This window comes from Pogoniulus pusillus, chromosome 24 (assembly GCF_015220805.1).
Source record: "Pogoniulus pusillus isolate bPogPus1 chromosome 24, bPogPus1.pri, whole genome shotgun sequence".
Classification (NCBI taxonomy): Eukaryota; Metazoa; Chordata; class Aves; order Piciformes; family Lybiidae; genus Pogoniulus; species Pogoniulus pusillus.
Window position 1 is genome coordinate 16,309,533 of NC_087287.1, and position 23,228 is coordinate 16,332,760.

At 40.5% G+C, this 23,228-nt stretch overlaps 1 protein-coding gene across 1 annotated transcript in view; it reads right to left on the minus strand.

The window, feature by feature from the left end:
* Positions 1–23,228, minus strand: part of SPON1 (spondin 1) — a 346,266-nt gene that overhangs the window by 240,197 nt on the left and 82,841 nt on the right. The window contains exons 2-3 of the mRNA XM_064163805.1: positions 14,989–15,094; positions 4,423–4,528 (exon numbers count right to left, since the gene is read on the minus strand). The gene's annotated coding sequence lies outside the window, so the exon portion shown is untranslated. The remainder of the gene's footprint in view (positions 1–4,422; positions 4,529–14,988; positions 15,095–23,228) is intronic.

The following is a 23,228-nucleotide window of genomic DNA, read 5'->3' on the forward strand; positions in this document are numbered from 1 at the left end:
CAATCAGAGGTAAATGTTTCTAGAAAAAGCATTAGATCTGTTCAGCCAAATCCAGCAGCTCAAGATTTCTTTTTCCCCAGTGAGTATGCACTGTAATTCTAGCCCTAAAATTAGGCTTCATAAAATAGTGTTATAGTAGCAATTAAAATGCTGATTAAAGATTTTAGTTTAAGTGTCTGTTATATTCTAGTATTTCTTGCTTATCCAAACTTCTTTTACTTTCTTCTTCCACTCTAAATCTGAATTTCTCCACACAAGCTATTTGAAGTTTTGAAAAAGTTAAAAAAACAGCAATTGAAGTTTTATTTAATCTACTTTTTCCTTGTATTAATCCATGATACATTGAACTATATGGCTGAAGTTCTTCACAGAGTGATTTGCCATTGGAATGGGCTGCCCAGGGAGGTGGTGGAGGCACCATCCCTTGAGGTGTTCAAGAAAACCCTGGATGAGGCACTCAGTGCCATGGTCTAGTTGAGTGGGTAGGGCTGGGTGCTAGTTTGGACTGGATGATCTTGGAGGTCTCTTCCAACCTGATTGATTCTATGATTCTATGATTTTTATTATTATTGAATTAGCTTTCTAATTAAAATAATTCCCCCCCTTCCCCCCCCAAAAAAAAAACCAAAACAGTAAGCCTCTTTGTCTTCAAAATCCATGATGGTCTAAACTAGGCTGTGCTAGTTTGAGCCTAGCTGGGATATTTCAGTGAGAGAAATTAGGTTATAGGCTGTGAAAAGGAAACAATGGTGATGTCTACTTCACTCATAGGCTTGCTGAGATGTATGAGAACAAGAATATAAACATAGATAACAGTTGCTGTGTCTCTCTGGCTGCCTGCACTTTTCTCCCTAACCCACTGTCTGTGTAACTAATCCTTCTGCTTTCTAATCCCCCCTGGCTGATCCTTCAAGCTCACCTTGAATGTAAGGCAAAGTTTGGGACAAGGTATAGAAGTGGAAAGAAGGTGGAAGGGTGTTTGGGAGCCCCTTCTGGGAACTCTGTTTTCTGGGAGGGCTGGTGTGTTTCTGTATTACTTTTTAACTTGTATATTTCTCTATACAGATGTATATACTGTAAATACCTACTTGTATATTGTGCTAAGATGTAAATATAAATCTTCATTCTTAATTTCCAGCTTGGCTCAGTCTAGTCTGCGTAATTTCATAAGAGTAGGGGGGCTGGTAACACCCAAACTGTCACACAGGCCAAGTAGGGTGCTGTGTTTTTCTACAATCAAATCAAATCACACTGAGCTTTTGACCAGAGCTTGAAATATTTTTGTACCTAAGTCAGTATTCTGACAAATAAAGGTCAGGTGTGTCAGACACAAAACCACTGCAGCAAAATTAGTCTGCATTTGCTGACAGCTTCAGTTATCTACATTTTTTTGTGTCCAAACAATTTTTACCATATTTTCAGCAATGTCCAAGAGGTTCTGTGTTGTTTCTGTGGCTGCACAACCATTCACAGACAGAAATAAAGCCCAACTCCATGTCCCAGAGCTCAAGACAGAGTTCACGAACCCCAGCATCAATTAATTTACTTAATTCCTTCTTGAACCTACTGATACTTTTGATCTCTACAGTGTCATGTTGCAAAGGCCACAAACACAACAAAACTGAGTTCCCTGCCTGGGGTTTTGAATCACCTTTTTGTTTCCTGCACCATGTTCTCTCAATGCAAACTCTGTGTAAGACAACTGCTTTGAAATAGATATTTCTTTCCATAATATTCTTTAGCAATTTTGGTTTGGTTTTTACTACTAAAATCAATATTTAACCTACTCATAAAAAAAGAAAGAATGAATATTTTAAAATGCTCTCAACTGCCACAAACATATGAGGGAAGTTATGAAAAACTTAAGGACAGCTGAAACAAAGTTGGAAAAGGAAATATAAGTGAGAGCACCACAGCTTTAAACTAATTAAGGTAACACATGAATTTATAGCATATATAATGGATGGCAGCATATACTTTACAGTTTATTGAGCCCTATTGATAAAGCCATCAACATTTTTCACCTAGACAAGGTTTCATGTTCCTTGTAAACAGTAAGCTAAACACAGTCCATTTTTCTCTCTAGGATGCAATCATAGTCATCAAGACAACTCTAAAGCTACAGCCTTCCTTAAATAGAAAACCTATCCATCTGTTTTGTTTTCTGTGTAAAGTGAGCAGCAAGTCTCATGTCTCTGCAGCAAACACACTAGAAATGATTTGTCAGCTTTTGCAGTTTAACACAGTGGACCCTTCACTGCACACACTGTGATCAGACCATCAACATCCAAGAGATTTCAACATTATGAAAAGCCATTTAGGCAAGCTAGGCTTTGGTAACTTAACCTATCTAAAACTGCAACTACGTTTGAAATTGCAAACATCTTTTTAATTTCTAACTCTTTTTTCCTCCCACTCCTGCACCACAAACTTATATTTGCTCACACACACTGTCACATCTTTTGTCTTTAACTGATTTTCGTGCACAATGAATAAAGCTGTGAAGAACCTAATGGAACCAGAGGAAGAACAAGGTCTTTGTGTAAGCACTCTAAATAGTACATCCTCATCAAGCCACACATTTGATTTTTTAATTAAATAAAGTAAGAAATCTCTGAGGTGCAGAATGGACAAGTCAAAGTTGCCAGGAGTGATAAAACTTAGCATATATGTGGAAAATAGCTACAGGAGATTGGAGATTTCAGGATGGTTTCTCTATATAGCTGCAGATTGACACTACCTTTTATGCTGGTATGTGGTTTCTGAAAACAGTTTTTATGTTGAAGCATTTTCTTAGCTATTTCCCAGTGTGTTAATTAACTAAGAATGCAATGAAGAAAAGTGAGTGGTCTTCATAAAACCATAAGGCATTAGAAAGATGTTTTACAATAAAACAAAGTCAAAATGTGAGAGAATTTTGTGACTAATCTCTGATTAAACAGTCTTATCTTCTTAGTGTAAATGACTTCTCTATCAAAGAACAGGAGAAAAATTGGGTTAGGTTAGCTTTTTTGGGGAACTCTGTTAAGTATGATGAAAAGGTAATGATTGTAATGGATCATATCCACCAATGTAAAATGAAGTTAGATATTCCATTAACACAGGAAAAGCAGCTACACATCATGACACTGTGGACAAAAGAAAACCTATACTGTGTGCAATTTAATGAGCAATGTAATCTAATATATTATTTTATGAATTGCTTGATATAGTTCTGTGAAGGACTTCCTGGTGGCTTGAACAAGGACAGAAAAGGAAAGGAAATCAAATGCTGAATTGCAAAGAGATAATAAGAAAGAAAATGAGGTAATTTGATAGAGAACAGATGTTATCACCACAAAAATAGTAAAACTGGGACACAGCACCACCAAACTACACCAAGTTAAACCACAATTGTGACAACTGGAAACTGTTCAGTGGAATGTTGATGGCACTTCTTAAGCTATGTTCATTTAATCCTTTTTCCTAGTAGCTAACCCATTATCATGGCATGAAAATTTCTTAATAGTCAAGGGTTTCAAAAATTTAGGTTTGAAAGTAAAATCTATACCAGTTAATAAGACTTCATATTTTCCCTCTATTCTAAGCAACTCCCCATCTGACAAGCCTGTACTGTCAAATGTAATATTTAACCTGGAAAAGAAAAATTGAATCAGCAGCATTTTTTTCCTCAACAAGTGCTTATAGTGGTATCTCCAGTTAACCATCAGAAACTAAAGAAGACTCAAGTTCAATATTAATTCATGTTTTGCTTGCAAATGTTACTTTTTTCCCCACCAATTCCAAATCTGTGACAAGATTTGCATAGTGCATTACCCACAGCACCTCAAAAACATAGTTCACAAAGCCCAAATGGCCAACAGTCCACTATTCCATCTAAACAAAAATCCAGCAACACAAAACTAGTAATAGCAAAATTCACAGATACTGCAAGCCTAACAGTGAAATTTTCAATGATGTTAAATTATTTTTTCTGTCACAGAGATATAGAGCATTGACTTTTTCTTGATCCCAAGGAAATGTGGATTATAACATCATGTTGTTTATCTCCTCCAATAGCTTTGAAACACATTCCTCAATTTTAACAGAATTTGACACAGGGATATGGCCTCAGAGATACTATGCTCCCACAAGTTTTGTAACATTAAACAGATGGGAAAAGGAGAGGGATCTTTATGTAATCACATTACATATCCTACTGAGAAAATGCTTCAGAGTGTACATGTACTTTCTTAAAATACAGAGTATTTCCAGGAAAGAACTTATGCCCAGACCAGAAGGAAAAAGTGGAGACAAAGCATATAAGCCAACATAAATATCCACACAAAGGCAAACAACTCCCTAGTTCTGGTGCTTATAAAGTTAACTTGTAATGAAGGAGAGGCAGCAGTGGAGATATCATGCTTATTTGCTATCTCTTACCTGACTTTGGACATCTTCAGTTCCTAGCAAGTCTAATGACTTCAGGGGTGGTGGTAACACTGACAGGTTACAATCCATGATTCATGCTTGCCATTCTGCAACATCACTGTGGTAAACAGAGATCAGAGTTTTTTACATTTCAGATTAGTTTGGGCTGTATTGGTTTTGTTGTTTTTTTTACAACTCATGATTGTTTTCTGCTATTTTTACACTGTTTTTCTCTAACACTGTAGGATTTTAGCAACAGATGACTATTTCTGTGTTTACAGTACACTGTAAGTGTAAACTTTGCATATTTTTACCCTCTTTTTCCTGAGGTTAATGACTAATAGTGCTAGTCACAATTTTTGTAAAGCTATTCTAATAGATGCTATTTTAAAACAAACCTGTAGGAATTAATATACCAATGGAAAGCATGAAGAGTAATAGATTTCAGAAATACAGATCTACTGTGGAGAACTATCTTATAACTATGTGGGGTGTTTGCAGCTTTCATTTGCTGCCTACTGAAATTAATTTAAAACAAACAAACAAATCAAACAAAAACCCACACACTCCACACACAAAAAAGGGCAAAAAAATCCAACCAACCAGACAGCAAAACCCAGTTTTTTACATCTGAATCAAAATTATGCTATGGAAGGTTGGATGATGGGTATGCCAGGGCCAGCAGAGCTGAATCTCCTCAAGGTTACAGTATCAGAGTTGAAGCGTGTTTCATCTTTGACTTGTCTTTGGTCTTTGAACTACTGACAAAAAGAATACTTTGACCACTGACAAAAATCTGTATTTCTTAATGACTGCTCTTAGACAGCTACTACAAATACATCTATACTGCATATGAGATTAGTTACAATAATACAGAGACGTGCAAGCTAATTTTAAGCTGCTTAATCTGAATACCACTTACAAATTCCCTATAAATTACATTTTCCTGCCCAAAAGCACCTCATCTGGCCTTTGGTGAGAATCCCACTTGCAGTTCTGAGTATAAGGTGTGTCTTACATCCTCTCAGACTAAATGCCTTCTCTCCCTTCTGCTAATTGCTCATACCATCTACAGCATTTAGAAAAGCTGTAGGACAGCAGCTCAACACAACTCATGTTCTAACTTCACTATGCAGAACTCTGAATGCTTAATATGTGGAAAGCATCCACAGTGAAAGAAGCAACCAGACTTACTTTATTTTCAGTTTGACAGCTAATCTTTCAATTTTGTCTAGATATCCTGACTCTATCAAGGTTTAGGTCTTTCTCTTTTATTATTCAAACTCCTGCATGTCATCCCACCTCCTTTCATCTCAAGGTTTAGCATACCAAATATTCAGTAGGTCTCCATCTTCAACCTCTCTCATATCTAAAGGCATGTCTTTGAAAGGCAGTTTCATAAACGTTCTCAGTTGGGTAGTCTCTGATCAGGATTAATGTTGTTTCAAATGCAAGTGCAGTACTTCTGCCAGCAGAAGACGAATTTCCTCTCTATCTTTAGCTTCAGATAAATCTTAAATACAGCTGAAGGCATTCAAGTCATCAAATGGGCGCACATACAGCACCTGCATAATATCTATCAGCATATGGCTAGCAGAGTCTGCTTAGGTCACAAGGGTGGATCTTCACAAAGTGGATGAGCACAGTTAGTTCAGACTGTTAAATCTGTTTTAAAAAAATCTGTTTCAATCCAGGCCTAACTATTTTCTTGTGTGAAGCACTGGCACCATACTGCTTTCTTAGAAGCTCTAATTTGAAACAGTGGCTTTTTCCCACTAATCCAAACATCCCACAGTCTTTGGGAATTTAGTGAAGACTACATGTGCATGTAAAAATGCAGAGGACTGCTTTAACTTCCTGAGCTACCTGAGTTCGAACCATTTGCTCTTAACTTTCACAAAACCATCTGTTGGGCATGTCTATAGATCTAAAACATAAATAAATCAAATATCTCTTACTGCTGGCTATATTTTTATGAGTCTTTTTCCTTTCCATGTTCTGTTCACAGAATCATAGAATCAACCAGGTTGGAAGAGACCTCCAAGATCATCCAGGCCAACCTAGCACCCAGCCCTAGCCAGTCAAGTAGACCATGACACTAAGTGCCTCATCCAGTCTTTTCTTGAAGACCTCCAGGGATGGTGCCTCCACCACCTCCCTGTTATGGGAAATAAATTTGTAATTCATTTCTGTGACCATATCCTTTCCTGGAATAATTGTGGAAAACTGGGCACTGTATTTATTACTAGATATTCTACAAACACATTTGTACAATTTCATGCCTTCCCTTATAGCCTGAATTCAGTCTACAGCTGTCTAAGCAAAATCACTGGACCACAGAGATAGTGAAACCTGAGAGCCACATTAAGAAACATCCCTTCCCTTCTGTCTTGTAGGCCTCCTTCAGGTACTGGAAGACTCCCCCAAAATCCTCATTTTCTAAGTGCACTCTACAAAGTAATGTCCTACAGAGTTTTTCAAGGTAGCAGAAACTCTAGAGAAGAAATTCTAGAGAGGAACTGTCACACCAAGCTAAGCAGACCTACAAGCTTATAGAAGTAAACTGCTGTCAATACTTGAGCTGATCCATATGAAAGGTAAGGGTAGAGAAGATAGCTGATATAATCTCCACTATTATTGTGCCATTCCTGTTGTTTAAAGCACCAGATTAAAGCTTAATAAACCTCTAATCATGTGTCTTTATCATAATTTTTTAAAAAGACATTTCACATATTTCAGAGGAAACTGAAGTCCTTCAGTTCTTTAGCACACAAATAGCTCATTTCAGATGTTTAGAGAAACATGCCAGAAACTTAGTTCAAAGGAAATTTGACAAATCAGAAAAGCTTTCCTAAAATATGATCTCAAACATATGGATCCTTTAGCTCATGTAATTTCTGAGCCTAGACTAAAATTGATAGCTAATTAAGACTGAATAGTGAAAGCTACGAGTTTAATATGAAAATTAAATACTCTATGAAAAGATCAAATTTCATTTCCATTAAGGAAGAAATTTGTCTTTAGCTCCAGTGGAAGCAGATTTGGCTTCCAAACAGTGGCAGATTTCTCTGATGTAGAGCTTGATATTAGAGACAATGAGAGGAAGATACAGTGCACCACAGAAGAGACTGAAACTGTGCTTTCTATTTGCTATTCATTCTTTGTATGCAAACCCAAATAAGATCTCTTAACACTTGAGAACTAAGAGAAACAAACAAAGCAATCCATGCTTTTAGAAGAAATTTTGGTCATATTTAAACTTATGCTTAGTATTCTCACTGCTTCTTGGTGGTTTTTTTTTTCAATCAGACAACTCAGGTTTCCTTAGCGTTAGCTGTTATTGTAGAATCATAGAATCAACCAGGTTGGAAGAGATCTCCAAGATCATCCAGCCCAAACTAGCACCCAGCCCTAGCCAGTCAACCAGACCATGGCACTAAATGCCTCATCCAGGCTTTGCTTGAAGACCTCAAGGGACGGTGCCTCCACCACCTCCCTGGGCAGCCCATTCCAATGCCAATCACTCTCTCTGCCAACAACTTCCTCCTAACATCCAGCCTATACCTACCCCGGCACAACTTGACACTGTGTCCCCTTGTTCTGTTGCTGGTTGTCTGGGAGAAGAGGCCAACCCCCACCTGGCTACAACCTCCCTTCAGGTAGTTGTAGACAGCAATGAGGTCACCCCTGAGCCTTCTCTTCTCCAGGCTAAACAGGCCCAGCTCCCTCAGCCTCTCCTCATAAGGTTTGTGTTCCAGGCCCTTCACCAGCTTTGTCGCCCTTCTCTGGACACCTTCCAGAACCTCAACATCTCTCTTGTATTACATCATTGAAACGGAAAGGTTTCTTCTTGCCCTGCTTCATTATGCCCAACAATGCTTCCAACTCATCACTCAGTGTCTGAACACATGCACACATGTGTAACAACACATCCTTTGGAAACAAAGCCCTCATATTTTCCTGCAGCATTGATAATTTCATACTTCTTACAGTCAGACTTGATAACAGCACTGGATTAAAAATGCTTTCCAAGTAAATGTTTTAAATGATGGCTCTCTATAAACTTTACAGACTGCTATGAAGTAAAACTTCTTCCCTGATCCAAATTCAGAAAAGATCCAAAGTTTACATTAAAGAATCATAGAATCAACCAGGTTGGAAGAGACTTCTAATCTCATCCAGTCCAACCTAGCACCCAGCCCTATCCAATCAACTACACCATGGCACTAAGTGCCTCATCCAGGCTTTTCTTGAAGACCTCCAAGGACGGTGACTCCACCACCTCCCTGGGCAGCCCATTCCAATGCCAATCACTCTCTCTGCCAACAACTTCCTCATAACACACAGCCTATACCTACCCTGGCACAACTTGAGACTGTGTCCCCTTCTTCTGTTGCTGGTTGCCTGGTAGAAGAGGCCCCCCCCCACTTGGCTACAATGCCCCTTCAGGTAGTTGTAGACAGCAATGAGGTCACCCCTGAGCCTCCTCTTCTCCAGGCTAAATAACCCCAGCTCCCTCAACCTCATCTCATAGGATTTGTGCTCCAGGCCCCTCACCAGCCTTGTTGTCCTTCTCTGGACACCTTCCAGCACCTCAACATCTCTCTTGTATTGAGGGGCCCAGAACTGGACACAGCACTCAAGGTGTGGCCTGAGCAGTGCTGAGTACAGGGGAAGAAACTTCCCCAAAATTGTAGCATTTCACTCTATCCCTACCCAAACAAGGAACGTCAGGATATTACAGCAGCACAACAGCTACTTACAACAGCTAATCACAAATGGCACCTTTTCCTTCATCCCATCAGCAGCTGTGCTCTGGAGCAAACTGGCAATTTCCACATGATTTATTTCCTAATAGCTGCAGTGCTCTTGGACAGTTACTGTGAAAACTGAACGAAATGCATGCCTAGCAACTGATACTTGCTGCTCCCAGCAGCCAGCCTGGCAATAAAGCTCTATTTGTGAGCTGCTGTGGCGGCTTTGGGGCCCAGGCTCCCTTCAGAAGATCACAGAGGTGAAGTCCTCCAAAAAAGAGCCAGGAGTCCCAAGGGAGGGACCTCGACATCCCAGGATACTCTAACACTGTTATTTTAATCCACTGCCCAGTAGCACAGTCGATAAAGCAGTACCTAGCTGGTGTCTCTCTCTCCTCCCTTCACTCTCTGCTCAGCAAGAGCAGCATCTCTGCTCAGCTCCTGCTCTGTGTGGGGCAGCAGCTTCCAGCCGGCAGCCAATTTGAGCTGCGTCATGAGGCCTGCTGAGGCCTTGCAGGCCTGAGCCGGGGAGGGCAGTTTCGGCCTACGCTCAGGCCTGCTGAGGTTGGATGGGGCGGAGGGTTCTAGAAGGTTTTAGCCCCATAGACTGGGCCTAGTTTGTGGATGTACTCATTCTGCCTGAATGCCTTCTGTACATGAGTACTTGTGAACAGATTCTCCCGTGAAGCTTCCAAACAGCATGCAGCATTTTCACCTTCACTCCCCAAAAGGAGCAGATATCATCTCTGTCCTCCAATCCTGGGCAGCTCATGGCCCTAGACTGGGACAGAAACTGGTGCCCAACGAGGGGCTCCAACCCACCACCCATGCTCTACCACCTGAGAAGCACTGTTTCCTGATCCTGAGTGAAAAACTGCTCTGCAGAATTCTCTGCTGCATGTCATCTAAGGAGAGTGGTTCTTAGAATCATGCAATCATAGAATCAACCAGGTTGGAGAGACCTCCAAGGTCATCCACTCCAACCTAGCACCCAGCCCTAGCCAGTCAACCAGACCATGGCACTAAGTGCCTCATCCAGTCTTTTCTTGAAGACCTCAAGGGACGGTGCCTCCACCACCTCCCTGGGCAGCCCATTCCAATGCCAATCACTCTCTCTGGCAACAACTTCCTCCTAACATCCAGCCTAGACCTACCCTGGCACAACTTGAGACTGTGTCCCCTTGTTCTGTTGCTGGTTGCCTGGGAGAAGAGCCCAACCCCACCTGGCTACAATGTCCTTTCAGGTAGTTGCAGACAGCAATGAGGTCCCCCCTGAGCTTCCTCTTCTCTAGGCTGCACACCCCCAGCTCCCTCAGCCTCTCCTCATAGGGTTTATGTTCCAGGCCTCTCACCAGCTTTGTCACCCTTCTCTGGACACATTCCAGCATCTCAACATCTCTCTTGAATTGAGGGACCCAGAACTGGACACAGCACTCAAGGTGTGGCCTGAGCAGTGCTGAGTACAGGGGCAGAAGAACCTCCCTTGTCCTGCTGGCCACACTGCTTGGTGATAGGTTTGATACAGGAAATGGGATACAATAAAGGGGTGTCCTCCAGTCCTATACTGGGACATCTGTTAGAGTCATATCCCCATAATCCTGAATCTGGGTTGAAGATCATGCAGAACGAGATATATACATTGTGTATGTAGTCTTAAAAGGCACAAACCAGTGCAAGCAGCAACACTGGCAGCCACATGCCAGTGATGTGATGTTATTAAAGGGTAAGTGGCTTTCTGAGCATACAATATTCAAGCCAAATTCCTGCTACTCCTACTGGATTTAAAACCCTGCTATATTTAGTTCATCTCTATTTTAGCTTACCTTTTGTTTTACAAAATGTCTTGACAATTAAAATTAGCAGCTAGAAAACTGGAAAAAAAAAACCCAACCACCCCAACCTGTAACTACAAAGGTTATAAAAAGTGTTTGTCTTTTCTGGATGGCACCTATATAAGGCAGTAAACAGTTAAACTGTGAACTTAAGTTCTGTTTGTTCCATTTATTATGTCGGTTTATAGGTATCTTTATGAAATGTAAGGACTCAAAAACTCATAACAGAAAATCCCTTTCAGCAAGCTTGGTGTGCTGGTTTGAAGCAGGCTAGAATGTTTCGGTGAGAAGAACTAGATTGCAGGCTGTGAAAGGAAAACAATGGTGATGTCTACTTTGTTCATAGACTTGCTGAGATGTACAGGAACAAGAAATAAAACCATAGATAACCACTCCCACTCGGCAGCTGGCTGAGCTGCATCTTACTCTCTAACCTCACCCTCCATTTTTTTGACTAATCCACTTTGCTTCCTAACCTCCTGGCCGAACCTCCATTCTTCCTTGGGACTGGGGTAAGGTTGAGAGGGGTAGGAGGAAGGTGCAGGGGTGATTGAGAGCCCCTCCTGGGGACTCAGGTTTCTGGGAGGGGAGCTGTGTTTCTTTATTACCTTTTACCTTGTCTATTTCTGTCTATAACTGCATATACTGTAAATATCTGCTTGTATATTGTGCTGGCTGTAAATACGAGCTTCATTCAAATTCCAGAGCTGGCTTGGCTTCAATAAAATAATACCATCTTTTGTTTTTAAGATGTTCTTGTACAAAATTATTTCAAGAAAGCAGATAGATTAAATCAGGTTCTAGAGAAGTAAATTCTGAAGTCATTTATTAGGCATAATCATACTTGGTCCACCTGCAGAAAAGAGATTTTTAAATGTTGGTAAACAAGTTAATAATCTCAGTAAGAAATCTTGGCTAACCATCTCATCACTTTGGTTGAAGATTTATGAAATACTTTAGAGAGGAAAACCAGATTTTACTGAAGTTGCCTGAGTGACAGACAAACACCAGTAATACAAAGCAGAAAATCCACTTAACATCCACTGCAGATCAGACACAGTACACTTTTTAATTAGAGAGTTTAATGGGATGAGAGGGAACACTATCAGCTCTGAAAGATTCTGTCCTGTTATTAGCAAGTTTAGCCTAGAGAAGAGGAGGCTCAGGGGGGACCTCAGTGCTGTCTAGAACTACCTGAAGGGACATTGTAGCCAGGTGGGGGGTGGCCTCTTCTCCCAGGTAACCAGCAATAGAACAAGGGGACACAGTCTCAAGTTGTGCCAGGGAAAGTATAGGCTGGATGTTAGGAGGAAGTTGTTGGCAGAGAGAGTGATTGGCATTGGAATGGGCTGCCCAGGGAGGTGGTGGAGGCACCGTCCCTGGAGGTGTTCAAGAAAAGCCTGGATGAGGCACTTAGTGCCATGGTCTGGTTGACTGGCTAGGGCTGGGTGCTAGGTTGGACTGGATGATCTTGGAAGTCTCTTCCAACCTGGTCTATTCTATTCTATTCTATTCTATTCTATTCTATTCTATTCTATTCTATTCTATTCTATTCTATTCTATTCTATTCTATTCTATTCTATTTTTTCACCAGAGAGGAATAGCCATACTCTCTCCCCAAAGAGAATGATGCATCCAGATAAAAAGATTTTGGCAGATGCCTGGGAAATCAGAGTGGGTGTAAGATGTGCCTTCTAGGCATTGGCACTAGTAACCACTAGTGATCCTCTTACAGGCCACTGACAGCTCTGCTTCCCAGCAGAGATTTAGAAATGCCAGAGAATTCCAGATGATACACTCATGATGTAGTTCTGTCCATCTCAGACAAGTCCTGCTTAGCATACCACAACTCACACCACCTCTGGGTGTGATTGGCCAACTGAAAACCAGTGAGAGAGACAATCTCACTGAAGCTCACTTGTCTCTGTTCATATGGTCACATCAGTCAGCAGGAAAACCAAAATTGCACTACACATGGATAAGAAAGGGTGTTAATCTTCCATAGTAGGGTGTAAGAAGAAAAAATCCAGAATACAGGCAAGATGCTTCTGAAAATTACAGCTGGTAGTAGAGTTACAAGTTCCTCCTTTTTCAGCCTCCTGGCAGACAGCTAGTTTCTGCCTTAGATCATGTCCCATTGAATTGTGCTTTCGCCTTCTGAAATACAGCATCATGCTCTCCCTATCTACAATAAGCATAGAGATCACACCTATAACAGGAATAAAACTAGATTCTGAGCCTCAATGAGGCATAATTTTGCAGAAGTAATCTACTTTTTAGTCATCTGCATAAATACAAATACTACCTAAATTTAGCTTTAGCTTCAGAGGATTTACACCAAAGCTAAATTTAATCATATTCATATTGTCTCTGTATTACTATACTGTGGCAGTTGTAGAAGCTGAAGTATACATTAGAGCATACCTCATTAAAAAAAATATAGCTTCCAGCTACTGAAATTTACAGGTGCATTATTCCCAAAATAGCATTCTCTTGTAATGACTTTTGAAGTGAGTTCAGAAAGAATTGCTATTGTTTGAATAAATTTACCTCCTCTTATAAAGAAAAGATTGCCACAAGCGTAATTAATCTGCAAGTGCATCAGATGATATTTCTAGTACTTACTGGTAGTATTAATGAGATTTACTGTAGATGAAATGGGTAAAATTGGGAATAGCAGGTTCACAAAGCATTGTATTCATATGTTCCAGGAGATTTCAGCAGACTGAACAACAACAATTTGCAGAATACAATTATGCAAATACTCTATATTAAGTAAGCTCTCATGAGCAAGAATTTGGGATGCGAAATGTGATTTTTGTTTTGATAACCAATATTGTTATCTTTGAATCTTTGCTTAATGATAAAAGACAGAATTATGTGACTCTTGTTTGCCATCTTTTAAATCTGTTTGCTTTTGTTTGGGAAACAAAGCAAGCTGTCCAATCATGTTAGCAACAGAAGATGCAGTATTGTTACAGTTCCATGTCACTGTGAAGTATTATTGGATATAAAGGTTAACTATTTCTCTGTCATCCCATAAAATGGAAGTAAAGAAATGATGACTGGGGTATTACATATATATATATATATATGGTGACAAAGGTAGTGAAAATAACAGAGCAAGGTGGATATTTTTTCTGTTCAAGGTTTACTGATTTAGCTGCTATATCCCAATGGAGCCTTCACTGAATTCTACAATCATAGAAAATGAAACAGGTCTTGAGATTTCATTTATGACTTCACCTCCATTTCAAAGCAAATATGAGTTACACTCAAGTCCTTCCCAACTGGCATTTATTCAGCCTGACTTAAAAACTTCACAGAATTGATATTTAAAAAATATCATTAGAAAAATTATTGTTCACCTGCATCTGTCTCACTGTATTTTAATAAAAACTCTTGTTCTGTCAGTCATGCACATGGAGACCAAATAATGACCTTCTGATTAATAATCCCAAGCTATTAAGGTCTAACATGTCTTGTCTGAATTTCCAATCTTTTGTTGCTTGCTCTTTAGCAAGCAACAAAATTGTTTCAAATATAGTAAGCTAGACATAACCATGGCCTTACTAAAGCTGTAAATAGCACAGACATAATTTTGCACATCATCTAAGCTACAGTCATTTTCAAATACAACCCAGCATGGCTCTTGTCCTTCTTGGAATAATTTAAAACTGTGGAGTCACATTCAATCTACAAAGCACTGTAATATCAAAAACCTTTCCTGAAAAGCTGTTAGTAATCAATTTCCTTTTCCATCCTTGCTTGTGCTGTCATACTCCCCTTTGCAGCACTGTGCTATTCTCAGAATTAATACTGATTGAAAAATTATTACTCAAATTTACAAAACCTGAGTTTTACCTACAAAGCTTTTCTCCTGCACATCTGTACACCCTCTCAACAGTCATAAAGAGAGAATACTTTAAATGAGAATTCCACTCTGCTGCAAGCAAAAGAAACCATACAAAATAGAGCAGATTTAGACTTACACATTTAGGAACAGGCCTAGAGTTAGGAATGAGATCCTAGCTCTTTCTTGCTCCAGCTCTGTCATATTCAGCAAGCAATGATAAGCAGCTAAACACTTGATGCCATCTGTAAAAACAAGGATAAACAAATAAAGTTTATTTTTAGATACCCTTCTGATACAGATGCAAAACTATACAGACAAGACAACATTTATAAATTATGTTCCACACAGTTCTTATGTCTATAGAACAAAGCACAACATTATTTTAATGCTATCTGCATTGAACAAGGAGGGGGGAGAATTGAAGTTATGATGAAGATAGATTTAAAAATGGCTTTAAAAAATCAGGTTGCAGAGTTTGATCCAGGATTCCTAACAGAATACCACACCACTTCCAGACAGTCTCACTCCACCTTTTGAGAGCGGTTTGAGACTTTGTTCTGAGTTCAGTAAAACACTACATTAGAGGTATGACTCCATCTGTCTATAGCTGACTATACCAGTGTGACCACAGGACTTAAGTGCTTCCTGAGTATGATTTAAAGGGATTTGCTTACCAGAGATACAAATTAAAGAAAATGGAAGCAAGACACGATGACTTTTCAGCTGTCTGAAGAACTACAGACTTACAGAGCAATTACCTGCCAAATGCTGAGCGTAAGAAACCTCAGTTGCTAGTTTTCCACAGTATGACATGACCTAATGATCTTCCAATGCTATTTCTTTACACTGATATTTTTCCAATAAATGGCATGAGCTTGTTCCTGCTTACTTCCTAATTAATAATTTGTGACAATTTAGTTGGAACAATGTGTTGATATTATTTTTCTAGTTCATCTATAGATGCGCTGCACCATCTTTATCTCACCAACTAATATGTTGTATGGTCTGTCATGGCCAAAAAAAAGTCCTCTCCAATTGTCTGCAGCATTTATTTTCTGTGAGGTTCTGGAAACTCACACATGAACTATGACAGCAGTGGCAAGATTCGGGGATATCTGGAGGCTTTTCACACTGGATCCTCATACTTCAAGTTTCTCACTTTCCAACCATATGTTTGTTTCTTGATTCCTATCCTTTGTTTCACAGTATCACAGTATCATCAGGGTTGGAAGAGACCTCACAGATCGTCAAGTCCAACCCTTTACCACAGAGCTCAAGGCTAGACCATGGCACCAAGCTGGGAAATTTTAGGGTTCTCTTAACTAACTACTGTTATAGTTATAGTTGTACTTGCCTGGTTTCTTTCCTGAAAATGTCTGTCTGTGACTCTAAAACCACCCACCCACCCCTCAGTCAGATTTTATGGGTATCAGCTGATTCCAAGCACATGACACCCAGGATTGAGCACAATTAACAGGTACTGAGTTTAGGCATTTGCAGTGAGGTGGCTGTCATTGTAGTTAAATATTAAAATGGTCAAAAAACAATGAGGCAGGCTCAGATTACAGCAAATGATGACTAGTCTTATATAAAACAATTCTCAAGCTGCATATCTGCAGTTGGTTTGTGTCAGCCTGCTACCAGATGCCTATCCAGCTGCTCACTCACTCTCGCTCCTCAACTAGCAGAGGGCGAAGATCAAATGAGAAAGCTCATAGGTGACAAGCTTGTGGGTGACAAGCAATACAGACTTGACTTTGGGAAATTGTAGGGTATTGTCAATTAAACAAATAAAGACAAAATTAACATAGTACCTCTTTCCCTCACCCTTCCCATTTCCCCAGGTTCAGCTTCACTCCTTCATTCCCAGCTCTACCTCCTCCCACCGAGCAGCACAGAGAAAGAGGCAATGGGAGCTGTGGTCAACCCAAACTAGTTCCTTGCTCCAGAAGCTGAAGAATAGGTAAATTGGGGGGGAAAATTGCCTTGTTTAAAAGACTTTTAGCCATTCACAGATGGCATTCATTGCTGTTGCAACCTTTTAATAACAGCTTGGGAGACCAGACATATGTAATTATTATTGGTGTTCAGAACAACTCATACCTGATCCATTATTTAATTATCTACAAATGAGGACATCACTAACAATGTTTCAGAGACAAGCAGTTGCCTTCTATCTGTTATTTTTAATTGTGAAGTCACATAAGGAAACTAATTAATCTTAAAACAGACACTTGCTTTTGTGATAAATTGCTCCATAAACATAGCTTGCTAAAATAATACATAATGAACTTCTCTTGATTTGTTTGGGTTTTTTGCTTTGGTTTGTTTTCTTTCAGGGATGGATAATTGTGAACATTCACAAAGAAGCTTTATAAACATTTTCAGCTAATTAATATTTTTAGATCATTAATGTTATTTGCTTTGAAACCACTTCTGTTTTCTTGCACAGGTAAATTTAGCAGGATAGTTAGGCACAAAAGGTTTTTCCTGTCTTGCTCTGAATTTTTGCAGGTTACTACCACATCATTCGAGTCATCTAATTGCTATGACAGCTGAAATTGCTATGACATTTCAGTATGAGATGTTCTGATCAGTTAAAACATGTTCCTCATTCTGCCACACAAGAGAACACAGAGAACAACCTCTCTTGCCGCTCTTACAGATCCTTTGCCTACCTGCTGCTGTGTTCAGTAGGCACAGTTCTAATTTTCAAGTTGATTGGGTTGTGCTTATGTACAGTGCACTCACTTCTCCCCATGGTTTTATTCAAAGGCTAACCCTCAAAAAGCACTACTGCATAATACAAATGTTTCCACAGAATAACATAAAAATTACTTCTAGTGGCTGTAAGTCTAACAGCAAAAAGTGCATCTCAGAGTGTTTGTGCTCATGTCCCACAAGTAAATGGCAAGATTGGAGGAGCTGCAAGTTGCATTAAAGATACTGTAAACTTGCATGTATTCGTTCCCTTCAGGGAATATGTCCTCAAAAACTACAACAGTGCAGGAAGACCTACACCTTTCTTCTACCAATCATGTAGCCCATTTCATCCTGGGCACAACAAGGGAAGTATTAGCTGCATAACAACAGTGCAAAGACAGGAAGCAGACCTCTCAGATATATGGCACCTGTTTATACATCATATGTTTTCCATGAACTATGAAAACATGGGACAGAACTAAGCTAAGGAGATATGAATAACTACAGAAGTCCCTGCACTTGCCAAGATAAACCTGTCCATTAAGAATGGCTGAGCCAATGTTTGTTTCTTGGATTGAATCATCAGTTCAGCTATGTTTAAGAAGGTATATTTCAGAGAGCCATGTTCTTTTCTGGAATACTGAACTATAAAACAAACTCTACTGAAATGGAACAGAGCTCAGCAGGAAAAGAAAAAATAACAAAAACACTTTTTACAGTAAGGAACTAACTAGGAAATATTCTTCATAGAATCATAGAATCAACCAGGTTGGAAGAGACCTCCAAGATCATCCAGGCCAACCTAGCACCCAGCCCTAGCCAGTCAACTAGACCATGGCACTAAGTGCCTCATCCAGGCTTTTCTTGAACACCTCCAGGGACGGTGACTCCACCACCTCCCTGGGCAGCCCATTCCAATGCCAATCACTCTCTCTGGGAAGAACTTCCTCCTAATATCCAGCCTATACTTCCCCCGGCACAACTTGAGACTGTGTCCCCTTGTTCTGTTGCTGGTTGTCTGGCAGAAGAGACCAACCCCACCTGGCTACATCCTCCCTTCAGGTAGATGTAGACAGCAATGAGATCACCCCTGAGCCTCCTCTCCTCTAGGCTAAACAACTCCAGCTCCCTCAGCCTCCCCTCATATGGTTTGTGCTCCAGAGTTGAATAAGACAACTAAGTTTAAGAATTTTGGTTGAACAGAATATTTCCTACAAAATTGTCCATCAATTTCTTCATTTTATCTACAATTAAAGTACTTGTTTATACAAAGCAACTGGAAAGCGGGAATTAACAGAGCACTGATACCTTCAGTCTTCCTAGCATCAATCAGAAGACCAAAGTAATATCTGTTCTTAAAAGAGCCACCAACTTTGAGATTCCAATATGTATTTATAAACTGGTCCTGGACAAAAAAACATATTGAAATCTTTTAAAATTAACATCTAGAGGAATAACCTTTTTATTTTAATGGAAAGAATTGCTAAGTCTAGCCTGTAACTGTGTTTTTCTTGCCTTTTTCCAACGAGATAAAATTACTTCATCTTTAGATAAGCATATGCCTTGGAAGAGGAAAAATATTTGCTCTCTGTTTCCCTTTCTTTTCCTCCACACAAAAGACAAGCAAACAAAGAAGATAATATTGCTTTGGCAGGAAATCCTGCTAGCTTTTCATTTTTTGGATCTAACACAAAATATTTTATCAAGTGTTACATACTCGGCAAAAAAAGTAGAATGATTTAATATTCGGCACTCGAATCTTTAACTGACTATAACCCAATGCTAAGCAAATAACCCAATCCTTTTGTGTTGATGTTGGTCTGCTGAGACTAGAAAAAATTAATTTAGTGTATTGCAGGAAAGCAATATTTTCTTTCTTAAGATCATATCATGCCCGCTGGATATATGATTACATGGAGACGATGCAAAGCTGTACTAAGTAAAACTACAGAGCTAAGCTTCTATCTAGGTATATTTCAGGTCAATTTTGGCTTATGGTGGGGGGTAAGAAGGGCTCTGCAGCGGGAACTTGACCGCCTGGACAGATGGGCAGAGTCCAAGGGGATGGCATTCAATAGCTCCAAGTGCAGGGTGCTGCACTTTGGCCACAACAACCCCATGCAGAGATACAAGCTGGGGTCGGAGTGGCTGGAGAGCAGCCAGACAGAAAGAGATCTGGGGGTGCTGATTGATACCCGCCTGAACATGAGCCAGCAGTGTGCCCAGGTGGCCAAGAGAGCCAGTGGCATCCTGGCCTGCATCAGGAATGGTGTGGCCAGCAGGAGCAGGGAGGTCATTCTGCCCCTGTACTCTGCACTGGTTAGACCACACCTCGAGTACTGTGTTCAGTTCTGGGCCCCCGAGTTTAGGAGGGACATTGAGATGCTTGAGCGTGTCCAGAGAAGGGCGACGAGGCTGGGGAGAGGCCTTGAGCACAGCCCTACGAGGAGAGGCTGAGGGAGCTGGGATTGGTTAGCCTGGAGAAGAGGAGGCTCAGGGGTGACCTTATTGCTGTCTACAACTACCTGAAGGGTGGTTGTGGCCAGGAGGAGGTTGCTCTCTTCTCTCTTCACTGAGAGAGTCATTGGACACTGGAATGGGCTGCCTGGGGAGGTGGTGGAGTCGCTGTTCCTGGGTCAGTTCAAGGCAGCCTTGGGCTCTGTAGTAAAGGGTTGGACTTGATGATCTGTGAGGTCTCTTCCAACCCTGATGATACTATGATACTATGATAATATGAAATTAGAACAATTATACATGCAGTAAAAAAAGAAAAGATTGTGCTGTATTCAAAAAGGCTCTCTGTAATGTATGGATCCTAGCCCTAGGCCTGTCTCTTACTCAAAAACAAGGGGGGCAAGAGACATTAGAGAGGTGAACTCCAAGTGTCAAAGTTAGTCCTCTGTAACTGCCCATACACACTCAAAAAAAGACAACAACATGAAAATGTCTCAGAGTTAACTTTCTTGAAACAGATCAACAATTACCATTTTGTCCACCTGTATTAGAAAGTAAGTATGTAGTATGCTACTCAATGCAAAGAAGAAAAAATGCTATTACAGTTATGTCAAACTTCTAGCTGTTGTCTAGGAGTAAAAAAAAAAAGCATTGTAGGAAAACAAAGGATATAGTCATTAGCAATAATCACCATATTGCAATTGGTAGACCTGACTAAACAAACCCAACAGAGAGAGGAAAGCAGAGAAGGCAGAAGACAAAACAGCTGGCTTGAATGATATCCAGACAGCCCCATCTGTACATCATCTGGCTACATACACTGTGCCTCATATTCCAGCTTCAGAAGTTTGAGCCTGAAAAGACAAACCTTGCATGTATAAACCAGCCCATAGCTACCCGATCTAGGTCTGCTCTACTTTTATTAGTGGACTATTCCTGTTAATCAATTGGCTTTTCTCTATCTTGGGAGTTGTCAGTTAAGAAAAGTTTCTCTCCTTGGAGGCTAAGATGGAAAATCAATTTCCTTGTGTTCTAAGTAGGACAGTAGGAACAGGAAGAGAAATGGGATTCAGGATAATCTTTCCATCCTGCTGTGACTGTTGCAGCCTGGGTTTTACACGATTTGTGGCACAGTGCCTGACCAACAGGGATTTTATTCAATTCAAGCTCGCTGAGTGCTGAAGCTGAAATCCACTACAAGGATCTAAAACTCCACAGGGCTTGCTGTCTGCTCCTCATGATGAACGTTGTGCCTACTGAGTCTGCAGACACTACTCTATGCCTCTAAGGGGGAAAAGGGGCAGGTGGAGGGGAGAGAGTATCAGATCCCCTAGTCACCGCAAATTCAGCTTTCTCCAGCATCTCTTCCAAGGGAAACAATCAGCAAAATGCACATTCTAACCTTTCAGAGCTAATTTCAAAAATCATCAATCCATACATCTGTGGAGACAGGAAATACAGGCTGTGAGACAGGAAACAAGGCTTCAGAAAAATAGCAAAGCCAGATAACTACATAGAAAAAGTTAGGGCACTGAAGAGCAGCAGTGACAGAGCAAGGACCACAGATTCACATTCTCCATCGTCCTCCTAGACCTTTTAGCTGAAAGCTGCCACTCAACTCAAGGTTTCATGGGCAACAGTCACAGACAAATCTAAAGTATCAGAGTGCACCAGAAAACCACCAGAAAAGTGAGACCTTACTTTGAAATGAGCAAGAACTCTAAGTACATTTACCTCAAGAAACAGGGTGGGGGAATGGCGAGAAAGTTGGAAGGAAGTGGGGAGGAAGAGGGGAGAAAACAGGGGGGGAAGTGAGGGGAGAAAATGGGGAGGAAGTGGGGGGAAGAGGGGAATAAACGGGGATGAAGTGGGGACGAAGTGGGGGAAGAAGGGGAAAAGTCACTCCGGGATGACTCATTTTTTTTCTCTCCTTCCAACAGCAGCAGTTTTAACAAACAAGGATTGCTTCTATGCACTTGTATACAGATGGAGGCAGGCAGCTTGGTTTGGAACCTTTTCAGACCAGTTTGTACGCATCCTGCCTATTAACTTTGGCTATTCTGATTTTGCTCACACAGCAGGGATGTGGCCATTAATATTAACAACATCATAGGGCAGCTGGGGTTCAAATCCTATACAGGAGAGCGACAAGGGGACACTGTCAGTCACACAAAAGTGGCACTAAATCTAAATATGTAATGAAAAATACTAGGTAAGCAAAAACACAGCACAGAATCTGGGCAATACAACAAAAGACACTAGAAAACCCACATTGTATTTCTTCTCTCATCTCTTCCTCCAAACGAGCAGCAGCAATTTTCTTGTGCCACAACACGGTATCTATTCTACTGCTGTCCTTAAAATCGTTTTACCATCAGCTACATAGGTAGCATTTCCATTGTGCTGAAATCCTGAGCAACTGGTTTCACTGTGCCCAAGAAGGGCAAGAAGAAAACCTATTTCTGGCAACTGTACACAACTAAAGTTTAGAATGCCTTCTCCCAACACCACAGCTGCAGCACCATCGTGCATTAATTTCTGTTTCAGAGCGCCTACCATTTCATTGTGGAAAGTGATACGTTGGATTAATTTGATTTACTTTGCACAGACCACTTCTGAGCACTAGAACACTGCAAAGTGTTTAAGTAACTGATCAGGCACTTTGCGCTTGGGGAAATGGAAAAGCTGGGATTCCTTCCCACTATCAATTTTCCTGACAGCTCATCTTCTGTCTGTGTTATCTCTTTCAGCCTTTTATGAGGAAGGCTTCAGTAAAAGATGCACTTCACTTAAAGGTTTGCTGTCACTGCAAGACTATCTAAAAGAAAAGCATCACCTGAGACTAGCACAGAACCTAGAAATATTACTGTAAATGACAGTCAATGTTTGCAGAACTTGGAGGAGATGTGTGTGGTGTGTGGATATGGGAGGAAATGTGCATATCCAGATCCCCCCCTTCCCCCATTTCATAATGCAGTCCAGTTTGGTAAATATATTTTCATCCTGTACTGAGCACTTACATAAAATCAACATCTGTAACTGTGGCAGGTAGGCTTGGCTTGCAGCAACCAGGGCTGCTTTAATGGACTTCCCATGCATATCTTGCACTTACTTGTGATAAAACTGAGTCTCCTTTAATCTGAAATTTCATGTTATGCACATGAGCCAGTTTATATGCTTCTAAATTTTCAGAGCAGCGCCTGTAATCCAGCACATCAG